The following is a 9,129-nucleotide window of genomic DNA, read 5'->3' on the forward strand; positions in this document are numbered from 1 at the left end:
GACTATTAGATGACTTTAATATCTTGTGACTTGTACTTTTATAAATTCGGCATAGTTCTTTATATATTTAGAAATTTTATATATTATATATAATCTATATTTGTATTATATATATAACATATTATATATACATATAATATATATTTTAGAAATGAGATCTTTATCAGAAACACTGGCTATAAAAATCTTTTCCCAGCTTTGTGCTTCCCTTCTAATCTTGGCTGTGTTGGTTCTATCTGTGCAAAAACTTTTTAATTTAATGGAATCAAAGCTGTCCCATTTTACATTTCATAATGTTTTCTAGTTTTTCTTTGGCCACAAATTCTTCTCTTCTTGAAAGATCTGACAGATAAATTATCCTTTGCTGTTCTAATGTTCTAAGAATTTAGAAATTAAAAAAAAAAATTAATGAGTGTTAAAAATAAAGAACAGGAAAAAAAAATAAAGTACCAAACCTGCTAATATGAAACTTGTCAGTAATTAAATGCTAGTAATTAGCCAGTGGTTAGGGTCTACTTGCTTAAAATATGATAACTAAAAGTTCAAATTCTTATTAACTTCAAGGCTAAAAGGCACTTTTCTCACAATGCCATATGCCCTTCTTCATGAAGCAGTCTAATTAATTGCTATTCCTCTTCCATAGAAGAGGAAACAGGCTTAGAGAGACAAGTGACTCATCCAAGATCATATAACTAATAAGTCTGGAGCTGGGATTTGAAGCCAGATCTTATGACTTGAAATCCAACATTTTTCCAAAGAAAATGTGCTCTTTTTCTCTTATTTTTTTTTTTTTTTAACTAAAAATATCAAGTACTTCCCATCTCATGATCAGACACACTATATTCAGCCTAAAGGCTTTCTAACATGCTACAGTTTGTGTTACAAGATCCCTTTCAATTCTAATTATCTATAAACTTCTCCAAATTATTCTTATCTAATTCCTTATAGATTTATTGTGAATATATTGATGAGAGATTGAATGTAAAGTGTCTTTGAAAATTTAAATAATTTAACAAAGTAAGAGAACGTAAGGAGTTAAAAACTGATTTATCACCAAAGTTGAGGAAGGAGACATGAGTTAAGTGGACATGTGTGCTAAAGGTAAATGGTTGAACTAGATGAACACACAGTGTCTCCTCTAATTTAGAACCAAGTGAAAAGCTAACAGCAGTGTGTGGTTCAGTGAAAGTCAGGTGATCTCTTAGATTCTAGTCTTGTTCCTGACTGAGTCTCAGTTTCCTCTCATGTAAAATGAAAAGGTTGGACTACATTATTTTTAAAATCCTTTCTAATTTTTCTACCTCTTAGCATTTTAAGATATGTAATTTTAAGATTATATCTAATTCTGATTTTGTATGTTCTGAGAATTCCCCCAATTCTGTCATTCTATTTCTATGTTCTAAGTTCTCATCTTACTCTAATGTTCAGTGTTCTGTGTTCTAGTATTCCGTTCTTAGGGTTCCTTCCAAATCTCATATCCTATGATTCTAGGGGTTCTAAAATGTCAACTAGCTTTGAGGCCAAAAACAAGAAAGGGTCATTGTGCAGAGACAATAAAGGAAACTCTATCATCCTTAGAAGACAGATCTTCATCATGGAAATGGGTCATCTAGTCCTCCCCCATAATTCTTCTCTCAGAACAGAAAGAAGGTCTGTGTCCTCAGCAGCCCTCCTCCCAGCATCTGCTCTCACAAAGCCCCCTTTTACATCAGCGCTTCCACTCACTTGAGAGGACACAGGGAGCAGCCTATGGTGCTGAGGGAAGTTGTGGCCCAGGATCATGTGGCATAGAGTCAGAGATTTGGACAAAGAGCTACTGCTGCCAAAATTTTTCAGATGACAGACACTTATAGAAACTATTACCAATGAAAAACAGGGGGAATAGTCAATACAATGTTTGACTTGGAGTCAAGAAAACCTGAGTTCTAATAGTTCTCCAATACTTAATTATGATAAGTGATATGGATTAAAAATAATCCATATTAAGTCACTGAACCCATTTGAGTCTCAAGCAATAAAAGCCATTGATAGCTGTGTTTGTGTAATGTGGAAATATGTTTAACATGATTGTATATATATATAGCCTGTATCAGATTGTCTTGGGGAGAGAAGGAAAGGAAGAAAGGGAGAAAAATTTGGAGTTCAAAATCTTACAAAGATGAATGTTTAAAAAAAAAACTATCTTTACATATAACTGGAAAGAAATAAAATGCCATTAAATTTTAAAAAATAGTTATGTCTGCATCAAGAGGAAATTTCCACACTTCCATCCACCAAAGATCACAGTTTCTGGATATAATGACACTATTAATTAGTCAACAGAAGTTAAGATGTTTGATTTAAGTATGGTAAAGAAATGAAGTATTATATTACAAAGTTAAATTTTTAAAAATCAAATAAGTATCAGGAAGATAAAATGGATTATAATGGTAACTCATTCTTACTAGCCTCTTAAAACACGTCTAGATGTGAGAGAGGGCAATGAGAGACAGAAAAATAATAATGGTGGACATTCTGTAGAGTCTCAGTTAGAAGAGATTTCAAAAAACCAATCGAGTCCAACCTGAACCTAAAGAAGGACTCTCTCCACCATGTTCCCAATAAATGGTCAATTAGCCTTCACTTAAAGACCTTCAGTGATGGAGATCTCACCACTTACTTGTAGATGGCATATTCCATTCCTAGTCAGCTCTAATTCTTAGATATTTATTTCTTCTAAATGTTGATCTGAAAGTGACCTCCTTGTGCCTCCCACTCACAAAAAAAAAATCTTTCCTTCCAACACTAGTGGATGGATATTGTCCTTAATATACAAAGAAGAGCAAAATGACATCACTATGTTGGGATCAAGGCAAGTGTGTCCAACTGTGGATGATCAGAACAATACTAACTTAAAAGTCCATATGAAAATTTGGAGTGAAGACACTGGTAAACACAACTCTTGTGAAGTCCATAGCAAAATATTATTTTACCTTTTACAGATGAAAAAAGTTGAGACCCAGAGAAAAAAATCTGCCCAAAGCAATCTTTGTCAGTAAGTGGCTCAGCTAGGACTTGAACCCAGGTTTACTAAATGATTCCAGATCTTTCCACTATACTACCATGGTGAGGCCAGACAAAAGACCTGAAATACTTTAGAGGGAGGGAAAATGAGAATTTCTTTAATGGAATTTCAAATGCACATTCCATCTATACTCCTGCACTAATTGAAGGTATAAAATTCAATTCTGGGAAAAACAACCCGTTCCCTAATGAATTATCCTAAGCTCCTTAAACCTGTCCCCCAAAAAGCAACTGTCTCCTGACTATCACATTGGTCAAAATAAATACTGAATAGTTTCTTCAAAATTAGGTTCCATAAATCCCATGGGCTGTAATCAGAATAAATTTTTACAGATATAGTGTGATGACATGAAAAGAACACTAGCATTGTAATTAGAAAACTTGGGTCCAAATGCCAGACCCTAAATTTCTCTGAGCATTAGTTTTCTACTGTGTAAAACTGAGGGAATTCTTGTTCTTTTAACCTCCCTAGTTGGGATAAAGACAGTGTTTTATAAATCTTAAAGTTGTATAGAATTGTAAGTTGTTGTTGTTGCAGTTATTGTCCCAAGAGAATATGTTGGGAGTGTTTTATTTGGGAATAATACAGTAATAACTGGACAAATTTTTAGAGCCCCTTCTGATTTACAAAGCTCTGTCCTCACAACTCAACACCCTATCCTGTTGACTTTAATGAAGGAGATTGAATTTTAAAAGACTATCCTATTGAAGCACATGCTGGGGATACTTCTACTTCCAAAAAAAAATTCAATTAGGGTCCCACAGAAAAAGATTGTGCTTATTTTTCATGCCTTGTTAAGTCTAGGGAGATTGCTCACTAGTAGGCTATCCATCTAGTGATGAATTCTTTGACCCTGGAAGCCCATGAAACCAAGAAAATTGAAAAGTTCTCAGTCCTATGTAGTTAGGTCCCATTCTGCACTTGTAGTGATAGTGCCAGTAGAAGTGGCAGGAAAGAGCCAAGAACCACCTGGCTTGTTAAACTACAGTTAGTACCCTAAATAGGAGATCATTGATGACCAACATATTGCTAGATAAACTCAATCCGATCAGTCTTGATATTCTTGCTTTAATATAGAAGCAGCTGTAACTAAATGACTCACAAATTCTCTTTGGAAAGGTGAAAAAAGAAATTGGTAGCCAGTTTAGTCTTCTGTCCCAAGACTGCAAGAGACATCATATCATGGACCATCATCTAGTGTTACAGTACTTATGAAGCATCTATAAAAAGGACTGCCATGAAAATAACTGCAGCTTATGTACCACTTCTGTTGTAGAAGAGATAGAAAAATTCTACGAAACATGATAAAATCCTCAAATCAACATATTATTTAATACTCAATAACTTCATGTAAAAGTAGTTGAGGATCATAAAAAAAAATTTTTGTTAGTTAGAATGTCTTATTCCAAACAAAAACAAACATCCTGACTACTTTTACGAATTGAAAAACATTGAACATAACAAACACATAATAACATTATAAAAAGAAAATTGTTTTTACTTCACCAAAAATGACTCATTGTTAATGTGAGAATTAGTCCTGAATCAGCTATTACAGTGATATTTCCATATTGTTAGAACAAAGATAAAAAATCAGTACACAGCCAAAAGAATAAAAAGGAGAAATTGAAATAATTGTAACTTTTATCTGTTTAAATGAATTATTGATGCTGGAAAATGAAATATGAATAGGATATCAAGACCAATTTCAATCACTTCAAATAGAATTTTAATCACCTGAAATCAAGTGTCATAGCAAGAATATCAAAGGAGCCTAAAAAATTCTTTAGTCAATAAAAACTTTCTTTACTTGCCAGTTGGAAAGCTAAAACAGACAAGGCCACCACAGGTTTGGAATACAATACTCATCTATTACATCCTAGAAAGAAGGAAGGTTGGAGATTATAAGCAGTATCATTTCACAAAACAGAGAGAAATAAGAGAGGTTTTGCTTAAACCACTTAAAAGAAAGCTTGGCAAGAAGCCCAAGAAAGCAGCTTTTATGAGGACACTAAAGAATGAACCTGAAAAAGGAATAGTGCTTGAAAGATAATAAAGGTTCAAAAAGATTTTTAAACAATTGTTTTTCACTTATGAGGATATTAGAGGCTCCATACTTGGAATATAACTTTACTGTAGAATACTGTGCTTACAGAAGGGGTAGAAATGATACAGAAGGAAGAAAAATAGGGCAAAAATAGCAAGACTAGATAGATCAACTATACAGAGAAAAGTCAAAATGGCAGAGTAATATTGCTAAGCTTCCCTCCACAAAATTTCTCCAAACAAATCTAGCAATTGCACAGACCAGATCTTGATGGTGAAATCCAGAAAAAGTTACTGTGAGTCATTTCTTCATCTCAGTTCAGAAGAATACTGGGGATAGGGTCACACCAGAAGCACATTAAAGAACGCACTCCAAGACCCCAGGAAGTTCCAGACCCACACTAAAACAACACCAGACCCATACTAAGGCACTACAGCAGGAACATCAGTTTACTGACAGATTTATTGCCCACTTCTCTAGAACTGGGTCACAAGTCCAGAGAAGACTGAGAAAAGGACCTATGCAGAAGAATGACATTCACAGGTAAGGAGATCTAGGCCATATACCAAGAAAGAAGGAAGTTCAGAAGAAAGCAGAAACATTAGTATGGCTCAGACTTCCCACACATAGATTGAGTTCTCAGTTCTAGCTTCTAGCCCAGATTTCATAGGAATAGCCAGGGCAAGAATCTTAAAATAAAGTGAAGTATATAACTGACATGCTGAACCAACTTAGTTTTCCAGCTGGTTAATGGGTGAAGAGTCCAGTAGCAATTTATTTTTACACAGATCAAAATATAAGTCAGCAACTTGCAGAACTCAGACTATGGAAGCAAAAATCAGATTTTACCTGTATCAGACCACTTTGGGAGTAATAAAAGTTGTCAGGGCCCTAGTCTGCCCCTGAGATCCTGGAATAACACAACACTCAGTACCACAAAAAAGATACAAAAAGGTCAGTCCAATTCTTTCCTCCAGAACTGTAGCAATCTAACCGTAACTCAAATCAAGAAGTAGCCTGGAAAAATAAGAATACCTGTAATGGGCTGAGGCTTGAGTTGATGCACTGAGGTCCCAAGCACATGAGGCTAAATAGTAATTGGACTATACTCTATTAATATACATGCTTGGATAAAGAATGGCCCCGCCCACTCTCTGTGCAAGTCCTGATGTGTTGTATAGGAAATGACGATTTTGGTGGGTGGAGGCAGAGAGACAGGAAGAGAGGCTAGGAGAGATTGGCCTGGGTTCCATACTCCTAGCTGCTGGTCGTGTGGCTGCTGGTCTAGCTAGCTTCTTGACTCAGCTGCACACATTGCTATCGCCCATTCTCTTCCACCTCCGATCTTTCTTCACTGAGAATAAAAATTGATGATTTTCCCCTAACCTGAATTCCTGACTCCGGCTGATTTTAAAATACGCGGTCATCAGAAATACCGAAAAAGAATTCCACTAAAAAGTGGCACAGGAACATTCAATACACAAGAATGAAAAATTACTCCAAAACATCAACAAGCAAAATTTCAGAGGGAAACATAGCTTGGGCACAAACTCAACTAGAATTCCTAGAATATATGATGCAAGAGCTAAAAAAAAAAAAAAAAAATTGTAAATTAAATGAGAATAATAGGAAAAAAAATCATAAAATAAAATTAATAGACTGAGAAAGAGAAAACTAAGAATAATTAAACATTGGAATGACATACCCCCCCCCAAAAAAAAAAGCTTGGAGATTCTAGTTCAAGAAATCTTAAAACTGTCAAGATTCCTGTTACCTGTTACCTGCATTTCCTGTTACCTCCTAAAACAAACCCCAAAATGAAAACTCCTATGAAAAGCATAATCAAAATCTAGAGTTTCAAGATCAAAATTTACATACTATAAGCAATCAGAAAGAAAGAAAGAATTCAAGTACCAAGGAACCACAGTAAGGATCACACATAATTTTGCACCCACAATGGTAAAGGAAAGGAGAGGTTGGAATATAATATTTTTATGGCAAGATATGGGCTCATAGTCAAGAACAATTTATCAAGCCAAACTGAGTATAATGCTACAAGACATAGGGATAAGGAATGAATATTAAAGGAAATAGAGGACTTCCAAGTATTCCTAATTAAAAGACCAGAGTTGTATCAAAATTCTGAAATCCAAACACAGGAGTGAAGAAAATCATTAAAAAAAATAAATAAATATGAATAAACAACATTAACAGGAAATTCTGAAATCCAAACACAGGAGTGAAGAAAATCATTAAAAAATAAAAAATATGAATAAACAACATTAACAGGACTAAACAAAGATAAAAGTACTTAAAATCAAATATGAGGAGATGATACCTATATAGATTCCCTATGAACATTCAAAGGAAAAGTCATTCATCTTTGTTTCTCAGTTGACTCACCCATAAACCAAAAAGAATTATACTTGCACAACCTATCTTCCAAGGGTGTTGTGAAGACTCTCAAATATTCAAATGGAGTTATGATCTCAACAGTGTGGATGTTTCCCACACAAATGATGCAGATCCTAATATATTTAAGCCCACTTATTATATCTTATTTTATATTCTGCCAAAAGTTCTGGTGTCCTTCCTTACATTCTCCTAACATCATCATGATAAGATAGGGTACATAAAGCTATTCATTTACCTTTATTCCCTCTTGCCATATAACATTTTACTTCTGTACAATGCCTCATTTATGATGGATTTCAGCCTACTCATAGTCGCCATGCCCTTCTTAATTGCAATATTAATTTTCATTTATTGTTTAACTAAGGGTGTTCTATATTATGCAGTTATAAAACAGCACTAGTAAAACATCGATATAATGGACTTTAGTTTCAAGGAGAAGTCAGGATCCATTAAACAGGAGTCATCTGGAAGAGATCATCAATTATAACCGAAATTCTTGATTTAGAATCCATGAACCTGATTGGTTTTAAATAAATATATATATATACACACACATATATATATGTATATATATATTTTTTTTCAATATAATTGGTTTCCTTTATAATCCCATATATTTCACTTCATGCATTTAAAAATATTCTTCTCAGAAGGGGTCCATGGGCTTCACTAGACTGAATGCCAAAGACAAGCATCCAAGATACAAAAAAGTCAGGAACCCTTGCTTCACATGAAATCTTTTTTCAACCTGGATTCTTCACTCTAGCTCTTCCATGTCCATGATCAGCAAGAATCTTCCTGTTTTATACTTGACTCAAGTTGAATTACTGAATAGTTATTTTGCTTATTGCTTTCAAATAATCTATTTTAATTTTTGGCATAAGCATAGGAGACATCTTGTTAGGCAAGAACCCTTAAGACACAGTTTTGCTCTCCTGAAGTAAAATTTTTTTAATAGTCAGCTAAGGGTGTAGGGAATGAGACAGAATCTTGTATTGTTTTCACCTTTCAATATTAGGATATAAGCTTCTATGGAATATGTCTCATGAAGGACTCTATGTTCCCTTATGACAGCATCATCAAAGTTGATGTTGATGAGTATAGAGTATTCTCATAAAAACTTTATGTAGATGGGAAGGGAGTACATAAATCAATAGTTATTAGTGTTCTTCTTGTTGTCTTATTAAAAAAAATTTATTTTTTCAATTTCATACCTACGGTATCTCTCTCCCTCTTTTTGATAATCTTTAGAATCTATCCTTATATACCTTTAATAATTCTATCACCTGTAAGACTTAGCACTAACCTTTTCTATGTAAACTTTTAAAAAATTCATTTAATTACTTTTGGTTTCTATAAACAAAAATCCACTTTTCTACCCTGAAACCCCAGTTCCCATCTCCAATTAAGAACAACAACAAAATCCATCTCAAACATATATGATGAATCAAAACAAATTTCTACATTAGACATATCTAAAAACAATATGTCTCATTCTGCAATCTGAGTCCTTCATCTTTCAATCTAGAGTTGTTGGAAAGTTTCATCATTAGCCTTCTGGAATCATGCTTGGTCATTATACTCAGAAGAGTTCTTAATTCAT

At 34.0% G+C, this 9,129-nt stretch overlaps 1 protein-coding gene across 1 annotated transcript in view; it reads right to left on the reverse strand.

Moving 5' to 3' along the window:
• CAPN5 (calpain 5) overlaps window positions 1–9,129 on the reverse strand; it is a 145,319-nt gene that overhangs the window by 93,544 nt on the left and 42,646 nt on the right. The gene's annotated exons all lie outside the window — the stretch shown is intronic.

This window comes from Sarcophilus harrisii, chromosome 3 (genome assembly GCF_902635505.1).
Source record: "Sarcophilus harrisii chromosome 3, mSarHar1.11, whole genome shotgun sequence".
Taxonomy (NCBI): domain Eukaryota; kingdom Metazoa; phylum Chordata; class Mammalia; order Dasyuromorphia; family Dasyuridae; genus Sarcophilus; species Sarcophilus harrisii.